Below are 13,318 nucleotides of genomic sequence, written 5' to 3'. Positions count from 1 at the left end.
TTAGGAAACCTGCAGCTTTTGGAGGGTGACCACTCCTAGTCCTTTGCTATAAAGTAAGTCTTCTGATTGGACACAATTTTGTATGGAATCTCATGCAACTAAATTCTGATCCTGTTCCAGAATATCTGAGCCGATTTTGTGACTCTTACACTGGGTCTTTGAGCAGTTCCACATGGCATCTTTTTGCCACCACTAATGTCCCCAACAGCATATGTCCACCAAATCATAAGGCCCAAGTGGCAGATGCACCTGCATCACAGCTTGGACCTGATGCAGACGCCTTACCTGTTCTGGGTCCAGCTCAAAGCTCGCTGACTTCAGGGTTACCCGGCACATGGGTTGGAACAGTTTTCCCAGGTATAGAACATGCTACTAAGAGAACATGAAAAGGCCTATCAGGCATTATATTTCCTTGTTTGTGGAGGGTGCAAGTGGCAATAATTTATCCTTGAATTTGGATAGAGTATTTGCTTGCTTGGGCTGCTGTAAGCCAATACCACAGGCTGAATGGCATAAACAATAGAAATTTATTTTCTCACAGTTCTGGAGGTAAAAAGGCATATGTATCAGAAGGTTAGTTAGTTTGTTTTTCTCTAAGACCCCTCTCCTTGACCCAGAGATGGGTGCCTTCTTGCTGTGTTTTCACTTGGTCTTTCTTTTGTGTGTTCACACCCCTGCTGCTTCTCTGTGTATCTGTGTCCAGATTTCCTCCTAGGATACCTGCCAGATTGGCTTTGGGCCCACCCTAATGGCCCCATTTTAACTTAATTATGCCTTCTAAGAGTCTAACACCAAATACACTCATATTCTGAAGGCCTGGGGTTTATAGTTCCAATATATGGATTGGTGTGGGGGACACAATTCAGCCCATAGCAGATGAAATATATTGAAATGCTCCTGACCACTGGGCCTCTAAATTTTTACTGATAGGTCCAGCTCCTTAAAATTCTTGGATGTATCTCCCCCTTTTTAAAGAGTGTGATAAAAATCAAGATTTCCAATTGGCTAGGTACTTCTTGTTCATGCGGTTCAATTAGTATGACATCATAGTTATAATGAGTACATTTCTTGAATTATATATAGACAGTGAGGACCTACTGCACAGTTTTATGAGTCAGGATGAGACCATACAGGTCCAATGATAACTGGAATTCTCAGTTGAATATGTACATATTTGACCATGTAACAACAAATGCATATTGTAGTTTCTTTTGTTTCTGAGTTTATTTAGGCTATATGTCTTCAACAAATGGTAGAACTCCATTTTGGCTTCCTGACTATTGAGCCAGTGTTCTTGCCTGGAGAATCCCAGGGATGGCAGAGCCTGGTGGGCTGCCATCTATGGGGTCGCACAGAGTCAGACACGACTGAAGCGACTTAGCAGCAGCAGCAGCAAGGGCTACCTATTAAACTGTGTATTCCCTTAGGGAAACTGCAAAGATATTTGCCATTATGAGTGACTTGAAAGATTTAAGCCTATTGATGCATATAATAACACTATATAATTCTCTTATTTCACCAATAAGTTGTCCAATAGGTCTTGGAGAATAGCACTGGATGTTGGCAAACTTAATCAAATAGAGGTTTTGAAGCAGCAGTTCAAGATGTGATCTCCTTACTAAAGCAAATCAAAACTTCAAATCGAACATTTTCCTCTTTATGCCTAGTTCAGAAGAATCTTAACTGCCTTTTCCATCCTGTAGGACACCCATGTTGGCCACTTACATTGTTAATATCTTACTGAAAAGACAGAGGAAAACAGACACTAGCAGCCTCCCTGAATGCCTTGGGGAAAATGTGCAAATATTTGGAAAATGAATCTCAAGAAAACAGAGAAAAATTCCCAGGAACCCACTAATCTGAAGGTATGTCAAGACAATCTCCTTCCTGGTAAAGAAGGACCTTATGACCCTAAGAAATGTGTATACCAATGCATAAGCCTCTTCATTCTTTGTAGGTAACACTGCATTTTTATGCTGTCAAATTCTGGGGAGGTGGGAACCAGAGAAGGAGTTTCCCAGGTGGCACTAGTGGTAAAGAACCTGCCTACCAATGCAGGAGACATAACAGACACAGGTTCAATCCCTAGGTCAGGAAGATCCCCTAGAGTAGGAAATGGCAACCCATTCCAGTATTCTTGCCTGGAGAACCCCATGGACAGAGGAGCCTGGTGGGCTACAATCTGTAGTGTCACAAAGAGCCAGACACAACTGAAGCAGCTTAGCGTGAATTCTGGATATAGAACCAGAAAAGAGAAAGTTTCTTCCAGTTGCCGTTATGACTTGCCATATCCTAATGTGATGAAAATGTCACTAGCATATTTGCATACTCTTTGGAACCTATGGTAAACTCAATTATAGCATATAATATTGCAAACAATTAAGATTTTAGAACAAAGCCATACTACCTCTTTTTTTTTTCTACCTCTTAAAAACAACTTTTGAGAAGCAATGGACGAGTCCCTGTTCAGTTCGGTTCAGTTGCTCAGTCTAGTCCAACTCTTTGCAACCCCATGGACTGCAGCATACCAGGCTTCCTTGTCCATCACCAACCCCTGGAGCTTGCTCAAATTCATGTCCACTGAGTCAGTGATGCCGTCCAACCATCTTATCCTCTGTCAACCCCTTCTCCTCCTGCCTTCAGTCTTTCCCAGCATCAGGGTCTTTTCCAGTGAGTGAGTTATTTGCATCAGGTGGACAAAGTATTGAAGTTTCAGCTTCAGCATTAGTCCTTTCAATGAATATTCAAGACTGATTTAATTTAGGATTGACTGGTTGGATCTCCTTGCAGTCCAAGGGACTCTCAAGAGTCTTCTTCAACACCACAGTTCAAAAGCATCTATTCTTCAGCGCTCAGCCTTCTTTATGGTCCAACTGTCACATCTCTACATGACTACTGGAAAAACCACAGCTTTGACTAGACGGACCTTTGTTGGCAAAGTATTGTCTCTGCTTTTTAATATGCTATCTATGTTGGTCAGAACTTTTCTTCCAAGGAGCAAGCGTCTTTTAATTTCCTGGCTGTAGTCACCATATACAGTGACTTCGGAGCCCAAGAAAATAAAGTCTGTCACTGTTTCCACTATCTCCCCACCTATTTGCCATAAAGTGATGGGACCAGATGCCATGATCTTAGTTTTCTAAATGTTGAGCCTCAAGCCCACTTTTTCACTCTCCTCCTTCACTTTCATCAAGAGGCTCTTTAGTTCTTCTTCACTTTCTGCCATAAGGGTGGTGTCATCTGCGTATCTGAGGTTATTAATATTTGTCCTGGCAATCTTAATTCCAGCTTGTGCTTCATCCAGCCCAGCATTCTCATGATGTACTCTGCATATAAGTTAAATAAGCAGAGTGACAATGTACAGCCTTAACATACTCCTTTCCCAATTTGGAACCAGTCTGATGTTCCATGTCCAGTTCTAACTGTTGCTTCCTGGTCTGCATACAGGTTTCTTGAAAGGCAGGTCAGGTGATCTGGTATTCCCATATCTTTCAGAATCTTCCACAGTTTATTGTGATCCACACAGTCAAAGGCTTTGGCATAGTCAATAAAGCAGAAATAGATGTTTTTCTGGAACTCTCTTGCTTTTTCAATGATCCAGTGGATGTTGGCAATTTGATATCTGGTTCCTAACCTTACTTACACTGTAATTATGTCTCTCCCCTAACTGACATTTGTGGTTTCATGAAGATTTTCATATTACCAGTTATTACTGGTAATTACCAATGAGAATTAAAAATAAGCATTTGAGCCTGGTTCACAGATATGTTTGTGCAATATTCCAGCATCATTCAAAACTGAACTTTAGGAAGTTATAGCCCCACCTTGAAATTATCCTGAAGGACAATAGAGCATGGAAATCCCAGGGAGTAGAAAGGAGAGCAGTCTAACCAGCAGAACATTCATATTAGAAAAGAATTTTCTCAGGCTCTGGACATATTGCTTGATGTTCATTTGCATATCTGTTTCTCAGCATTTTTTTTATCTTTAATCCACCCATTTGTTCCTTCCAAGTCCCTAATTATCCAACAAGAACAATGTCTGCTACTTTGCAATCAATATAGAATCTTAGAAGAGACCATCTTTCCTTCTAGGAAAATAAAATACTGATAATTCCTTTGGGATATTCATGATTTTTGTTAATGTTTCATGTGTTTTCCTTATCTAATTCAGTGGTCTCACATGAAAAGTATCAATACTGGTTAGATTAAAGGATAAATATAATCTTAACAACAGGCGATATCTTTCACCTAAGCAGACATAGTACATACCACCATAGCTTAACCAATATTCCAGCAGGAACAACCAGTCTTGGTTACCTGATTAGGAGTTAACAAACTACCTGGTCATGGGTCAAAAGTTGATGTATTGTACTTCTTCTATTGTGGAGGGGACAAGACTTTGTCCATAAATATAGATTTTAATTTGGATTTACCATCCACACTCATTCTTCCTCTTATAGCTTACATTGGTTTGCTAGAGCTGTCATAACAAAAGACTGGATGGCTTTAACAACAGAATTGTATTTTCTCACAGTTCTGGAAGCTAGAAGTCCATGATCAAGGTGTTGTCATGTTTGATTTCACCTTCAGAGATGACTAGGCTTTGTGACTTCAACAAATCCATTTTGGGGAGACACAATTTAACCCATAGTATGGAACATATGAGGCGCCTTACACAATAATAGCTCATACAATTTGCCTTCAACCAAATAAATCACTTCACAGACAAAACAGCAAGACACGGACCAACTACCCTTTTATTTCCATGGAAGTGAAAAAATCCACAATGACTGAGGGAGGTCTTAACATCTCTCAGAAACTGACAAATCAGAAAGGTACAAAATTACTGGGGATATTGAAGATGAATCACAGAATTAGCAAATTTGTTGTAAGCATCATATATAGAATGCATTCTTTTCAAGCACATATGAAATATTAACAAATATTTATTGTCTACTGTGTCCCAAAGGAATTTTTAATGAATAGTAAAGAATCTAAAATATGCAGACCACAATCCCTGAGTACAGTGCAATAAAATAAGAAAGTAATAATGGATACATCTATGTACAATAAAAACATAAATACGTTGGGAACATTAATATACAAATGAGTCAGAAAGAAACTACTATGGAAATTATATAATACTTAGAAATAAAAGGCAAGGAATATATTACATATCAAAAATTACTGGTAGGCAACCAAACTAGTACTGTGTAAAAAGTATGGGTAAAAAAATGCATATATTAGAAAACGAAAAAAAAAAGATTAAAAATTTATGGGCTAGTTGTTTCACTCTAGATGTTACAACAAGAATAACAGAGGAAACCCACAAAACTAGAGAAATATTAAGAGGAAAGTATAACAAATATATATTAGAAAACTTCAACACACCTTGAAAATTAGACAAACTACTTGCACAAATATTCAGTAGAAAATAATCATATGAATGAGAATCATAATTAAACACAGTTTTTTACAATAATAAAAATAATATGGATAGTTTTATCATCATAAATTTGGCAAAATTTGAAATGGACCATGTCAACTATCAAAAATGGCTTAAGAAGATTTAGAAAATATGAACTAAGGAATAGAAAAATCCATCTTTATCAAAGTTGTTTCAGTTAAAATTAAAGAAATTCTTATTTCACTAAAATGGAGGAAAATCTTATTGTATTAATCTGGAAGGCTTTGAAATATCATGAGTTTTATTTTAGGAGGAAGAAGAAATGTTGCAGACTTACAAGCAATGACACAAAAACCTAAAATAAGATACTAACAGACTGAATCCAGTAGTACATAATACATGTCATGGCTAAGTAGTTTTTATCAGGAATGAAAAGATGCTGTAAGATAAAGCAGATCAACTGATTCACCTTTAAGAGATTAAATAAGGAAAGCTACATGATCATATAAATGAAGGCAGAAAAAATTTCAATAAATCAAACATGTTTGTAACAAAAACTCTTAGCAATCTAGATGTTCCACAAATTTATAAAATGTATCTACCAAAAATCTGTAACAAGCATTCATAAAGTGACAGACTTTAGCTTTCATGTCAGAACAAAATGTGAGCATTCACCATTGTGGCTTCTTTCCTCCTCACACCAAAATTCCTAGCTAAAAATAACTGAAGCAAAATAAATAAAAATAAATTAGAGGAGGTGGTCCTAAGATGGCAGAGGAATAGTATGGGGAGACCACTTTCTCCCCCACAAATTCATCAAAAGAACATTTGAACGCTGAGTAAATTCCACAAAAAAACTTCTGAATGCTGGCAGAGGACATCAGGCACCCAGAAAAGCAGCCCATTGTCTTCAAAAGGAGGTAGGAAAAAATATAAAAGACAAAAAGAGACACAAAAGAGGTAGGTGTGGAGCTCCATCCTGGAAAGGGAGTCTTTAAAAAGAGAGAGGTTTCCAGACACCAAGAAACACTCTCACTGCCAATTCTGTGGTGAGCCTTGGAATCACAGAGGGCAACATAATCAGGAGGAAAAATAAATAAATAATTAAACCTCACAGATTACATGTCCAACAGTAACTCCCCCAGCAGAGAAGCAGCACAGAGGCCTGCATCTGCCACTAGCAAGAGGGGGCTGGGCAGGGAGGCATGCAGGCTGCATTGCTTAGATAAGGACCCGGCCTGAATGCCCCGAAGGCAATCTGAAGGAACTAACTTGGGCTAGCAAACCAGACTGTGGGATAGCTCCCACGTAAAAAGCCCTAACCTAAGACACCATCAGGCCCGCTCACAGAACAAAGGACTGAGCAGAGATAGCCGGCTACAGACCAGCCTATCCCCCTCTGGTGATGGGCAGGTGAGGGCAGCCAGAGCCAGAAGGGGGCAATCGAGGTCCCAGAGAGGCATTATCTACCAAACTGCAAGCAGGCTTTGTGGCTAACCAAGACTTATTGGGATTCTGGACGGTCAACATCCACCTGAGAAGGTGCGCCGGCTGTACATTGAGAAAACTGAGTGGCAGGGACAGGGGAGGCGATAAGTTGCAGCGACCACACTCGCCAAACACCTGATCACCTGAGCTGCTCTGACCTGGGAAGGGCACAAAACGCAGGCCCAACTGAGTCTGCACCTCTGAGGACTACCTGAGTAACTGAATGAGAGTGGCTTAGACCTGGGAAGTGCATACAACCCAGGGCCGGCCTCAGACAGTTCCCAGCAGAGCGACCTAGAGCCTAAGCAGTGTAGACAGGGAAAACACACATGCCGTGAGCACGTGCAAACCCAGTGTGGCTGAGACATTGCAAACACATGCCAGTGTTATTTATTTGCAGTGTCCCTCCTTCCCCACAGCACGACTGAACAAGTGAGCCATCCCCTTGTGTCAGGGTGGAAATTAGACACTGAAGAGACCAGCAAATAGAAGAAGCTAAACCAGAGGGAACCTCCTTGGAAGTGACAGGTGCAATAGATTAAAACCCTGTAGTTAGTACTGACTACATAGGAAGGGGCCTATAGATCTTGAGAAATACAAGCTGGATTAAGGAACTATCCAAAAATGAACTGACCCCCACACTGCCTACAACACCAGAGAAAGTCCTAGATATATTTTTACTACTTTTACTATCATTCTTTAATTTTTGTTTTAATTTTAAGTCCTCTATTACTCCTTTATTTTTTATTTTTATAACCTACTATTACTTTTCAAAAAGAGAGACCCTATTTTTTAAAGCAAACTTTATATATATATATTTAATTTTTGTGACTTTTTTTTCATTAATATTGTATTTTTGAAAATCCAACTTCAACTCTAGACTTTTAATCTTTGCTTTTTGGTATTTGTTATCAATTTTATACCTTTAAGAACCCAATCTTCAGTACCCATTTTTACTTGGGAGTGAGAATACTGGCTTGACTGCTCTCTCCCCCTTTGGACTCTCCTTTTTCTCCACCAGGTCGCCTCTATCTCCTCCCTCCCCCTTCTCTTCTCTACCCAACTCTGTGAATCTCTTTGTGTGTTCTGGATGGTGGAGAACACTTAGGGAACTGATTACTGGCTGGATTTTTCTCTCTCCTTTTGATTCCCCCTTTTATTCTCCTGGCCACCTCTGTCTCCTTCCTCCCTCTTCTCTTCTCTGTATAACTCTTTGAACATCTCTGAGTGGTCCAGACTGTGGAGCACACATAAGGAAGTGATTACTGGCTATCTTGCTCTCTCCTCTTTTGATTCCACCTCATCTCATCCTGGTCATCTCTATCTCCCTCCTCCCTCTTCTCTTCTCCATGTAATTCTGTAAGCCTCTCTGGGTGTCCCTCACTGTGGAAAAACTTTTTATCTTTAACCTAGATGTTTTATCAATAGTGCTCTATAGATGGAGAAGTCTTGAGGCTACTGTAAAAATAAGACTGAAAACCAGAAGCAGGAGGCTTAAGTCCAAATCCTGAGAACACCAGAGAACTCCCGACTCCAGGGAACATTAATTGACAGGAGCTCATCAAACGCCTCCATGCCTACACTAAAACCAAGCAACACCCAAGGGCCAACAAATTCTAGAGCAAGACATACGACGCAAATTCTCCAGCAACACAAGAACACAGCCCTCAGCTTCAATATACAGACTCCCCAAAGTCACTCCAAACACACTGACATCTCATAACTCATTACTGGACACTTCATTGCACTCCAGAGAGAAGAAATCTAGCTCCACCCACCACAACACTGACACAAGCTTCACTAACCAGGAAACCTTGACAAGCCACCCATACAACCCCACCCACAGCAAGAAAACTCCACAATAAAGAGAACTCTACAAACTTCCAGAATACAGAAAGGCCATCCCAAACACAGCAATATAAACACGATAAAGAGACAGAGGAATACCCAGCAGGTAAAGGAACAGGATAAATGCTCACGAAACAAAACAAAAGAGGAAGAGATAGGGAATCTACTTGATAAAGAATTCTAAATAATGATAGTGAAAATGATCCAAAATCTTTAAATCAAAATGGAATCAAAGATAAATAGCCTGGAGACAAGGATTGAGAAGATGCAGGAAAGGTTTTACAAGGACCTAGAAGAAATTAAAAAAGAGTCAACATATAATGAATAATGCAATAAATGAGATCAAAAACACTCTGGAGGGAACAAATAGTAGAATAACGGAGGCAGAAGATAGGATTAGTGAGGTGGAAGATAGAAGGGTAGAAATAAATGAATCAGAGAGGCAAAAAGAAAAACAAATTAAAAGAAATGAGGAAAATCTCAAAGACCTCTGGGACAATGTTATGGCCCAACATTCAAATTATAGGAGTCCCAGAAGAAGAAGACAAAAAGAAAGACCATGAGGAAATACTTGAGATAATAGTTGAGAACTCCCCTAAAATGGGGAAGGAAATAATCACCCAAGTCCAAGAAACCCAGAGAGTCCCAAATAAGACAAAACCCAAGGTGAAACACTCCAAGACACATATAAATCAAATTAACAAAGATCAAACACAAAAAACAAATATTAAAAGCAGCAAGGGAAAAACAACAAATAACACACAAAGGGATTCCCATAAGGATAACAGATGATCTTTCAATAGAAACTCTTCAGGCAAGGAGGGAATGGCAGGACATACTTAAAATAATGAAAGGAAATAACCTACAGCCCAGATTACTGTACCCAGCAAGGATTTCATTCTAATATCAAGGAGAAATCAAAAGCTTTACAGACAAGCACAAGCTGAGAGAATTCACACCACCAAACCAGCTCTCCAACAAATGCTAAAGGATCTTCTCTGGACAGGAAACACAAAAAGGGTGTATAAACTCAAACTCAAAACAGTAAAGTAAATGGCAATGGGATTATACTTATCAATAATTAACTTAAATGTAAATGGGTTGAATGCCCCAACCAAAAGACAAAGCCTGGCTGAATGGATACAAAAACAAGACCCCTATATATGTTGTCTACAAGAAACCCACCTCAAAACAAGGGACACATACAGACTCAAAGTGAAGGGCTGGAAATAGTTATTCCACGCAAATAGAGACCAAAAGAAAGCAGGAGTAGCAATACTCATATCAGATAAAATAGACTTTAAAACAAAGGCTGTGAAAAGAGGCAAAAAAGGACACTACATAATGATCAAAGGATCAATCCAAGAAGATATAACAATTATATATGTACCCAACATAGGAGCACTGCGATATGTAAGACAAATGGTAACAAGTATGAAAGGGGACATTAACAATAACACAATAATAGTGGGAGACTTTAATATCCCACTCACACCTATGGATACATAAACTAAACAGAAAATTAAAAACACAAACTTTAAATGATACAATAGACCAGTTAGATCTAATTGATATCTATAGGACATTTCACCCCAAAACAATGAATTTCACCTTTTTCTCAAGTGCACACGGAACCTTCTCCAGGATAGATCACATCCTGGGCCATAAATCTAGCCTTGGTAAATTCAGAAAAATTGAAATGATTCCAAGCATCTTTTCTGACCACAATACAGTAAGATTAGATGTCCATTACAGGAGGAAAACTATTAAAAATTCCAAAGTATGGAGGCTGAACAACATGCTACTGAAAAACCAACAAATAACAGAACAAAAAAAAAAAAAAAAAGAAATCTAAATATGCATCAAAACAAATGAAAATAAAAACACAACAACCCAAAACCTATGGGACACTGTAAAAGTGTCCTAAGGGGACAGTGCTAAGGGGAAAGTTCATAGCAATACAGGCATACCTCAAAAAACAAGTCAAATAAATAACCTAACTCTACACCAAAAGCAACTAGAAAAGGAAGAAATGAAGAACCCCAGGGTTAGTAGAAGGAAAGAAATCTTAAAAATTAGGGCAGATATAAATGCAAAAGAAACAAAAGAGACCATAGCAAAAATCAACAAAGCCAAAAGCTGGTTCCTTGAGAGTATAAATAAAATTGACAAACCATTAGCCAGACTCATCAAGAAACAAAGGGAGGAAAATTAAATCAATAAAATTAGAAATGAAAATGGAGACATCACAACAGACAACATAGAAATATGAAGGATCATAAGAGACTACTATCAGCAATTATATGGCAATAAAATGGACAATTTGGAAGAAATGGACAAATTCTTAGAAAAGTACAACTTTCCAAAACTGAACCAGGAAGAAATAGAAAATTTTAACAGACTCATCACAAGCACAGAAATTGAAACTGTAATCAGAAATATTTCAGCAAACAAAAGCCCAGGTCCAGATGGCTTCACAGCTGAATTCTACCAAAAATTGAGAGAAGAGCTAACACCTATCCTACTCAAACTCTTCCAGAAAATTGCAGAGGAAGGTAAACTTTCAAACTCATTCTATGAGGCCACCATCACCCTAATACCAAAACCTGACAAAGATCCCACAAAAAAAGAAAACCACAGGCCAATATCACTGATGAACATAGATGCAAAAATCCTAAACAAAATTATAGCAATCAGAATCCAGCAACACATTAAAAAGATCATACATCATGACCAAGTGGGCTTTATCCCAGGGATGCAAGGATTCTTCAATATCCACAAATCAATCAATGTAATACACCACATTAACAAATTGAAAAATAAAAGCCATATGATTATCTCAATAGATGCAGAGAAAGCCTTTGACAAATTCAACATCCATTTATGATAAAAAAAAAAAAAAAAAAAACTCTCCAGAAAGCAGGAATAGAAGGAACATACCTCAACATAATAAAAGCTATATATGACAAACCCACAGCAAACATTATCCTCAATGGTGAAAACTTGAAAGCATTTCCCCTAAAGTCAGAAACAAGACAAGGGTGCCCACTTTCACCATTACTATTCAACATAGTTTTGGAAGTTTTGGCCACAGCAATCAGAGCCGAAAAAGAAAGGAAAGGAATCCAAATTAGAAAAGAAAAAGTAAAACGTTCACTGTTTGCAGATGACATGATCCTCTGCATAGAAAACCCTAAAGACTCCACCAGAAAATTACTAGACCTAATCAATGAATATAGTAAAGTTGCAGGGTATAAAATCAACACACAGAAATCCCTTGCATTCCTATACACTAATAATGAGAAAATAGAGAAATTAAGGAAACAATTCTATTCACCATTGCAATGAAAAAAAGAAAATACTTAGGAATATATCTAACTAAAGAAACTAAAGACCTATATATAGAAAACTATAAAACACTGGTGAAAGAAATCAAAGAGGACACTAATAAATGGAGACCTATACCATGTTCATGGATTGGAAGAATCAATATAGTGAAAATGAGTATACTACCCGAAGCAATCTATAGATTCAATGCAATCCTTATCAAGCAACCAACAGCATTTTTTACAGAGCTAGAACAAATAATTTCACAATTTGTATAGAAATACAAAAAGCCTTGAATATCCAAAGCAATCTTGAGAAAGAAGAATGGAACTGGAGGAATCAACCTGCCTGACTTCAGGCTCTACTACAAAGCCACAGTCATCAAGACAGTACGGTACTGGCACAAAGACAGAAATATAGATCAATGGAACAAAATAGAAAGCCCAGAGATAAATCCATGCACCTATGGACACCTGATCTTTGATAAAGGAGGCAAGAATATACAATGGAGAAAAGACAATCTCTGTAACAAGTGGTGCTGGGAAAACTTGTCAACCACTTGTAAAAGAATGAAACTGGAACACTTTCTAACACCATACACAAAAATAAAGTCAAAATGGATTAAAGATCTAAAGGTAAGACCAGAAAGTATAAAACTCCTAGAGGAGAACATAGGCAAAACACTCTCCGACATAAATCACAGCAGGGTCCTCTATGACCCACCTCCCAGAATATTGGAAATAAAAGCAAAAATAAACAAATGGCACCTAATTTAAATTAAAAGCTTCTGCACAAGAAAGGAAACTATAAGCAAGGTGAAAAGACAGCCTTCAGAGTGGGAGAAAATAATCGAAAATGAAGCAACTGACAAAGAATTAATCTTAAAAATATATAAGCAACTCCTGCAGCTCAATTCCAGAAAAATAAACGACCCAATCAAAAAAATGGGCCAAAAACCTCAGCAGACCTTTCTCCAAAGAAGACATACAGATGGCTAACAAACACATGAAAAGATGCTCAACATCACTCATTATCAGTGAAATGCAAATCAAAAGCACAATGAGGTACCATTTCACACCAGTCAGAATGGCAGCTATCCAAACATCTACAAGCAATAAATGCTAGAGAGGGTGTGGAGAAAAGGGAACCCTCTTACACTGTTGGTGGGAATGCAAACTAGTACAGCCACTATGGAGAACAGTGTGGAGATTCCTTAAAAAGCTGGAAATAGAACTGCCATATGACC

Source organism: Bos mutus, chromosome X (genome assembly GCF_027580195.1).
Source record: "Bos mutus isolate GX-2022 chromosome X, NWIPB_WYAK_1.1, whole genome shotgun sequence".
Taxonomy (NCBI): domain Eukaryota; kingdom Metazoa; phylum Chordata; class Mammalia; order Artiodactyla; family Bovidae; genus Bos; species Bos mutus.
This window is presented reverse-complemented; position numbering follows the sequence as displayed.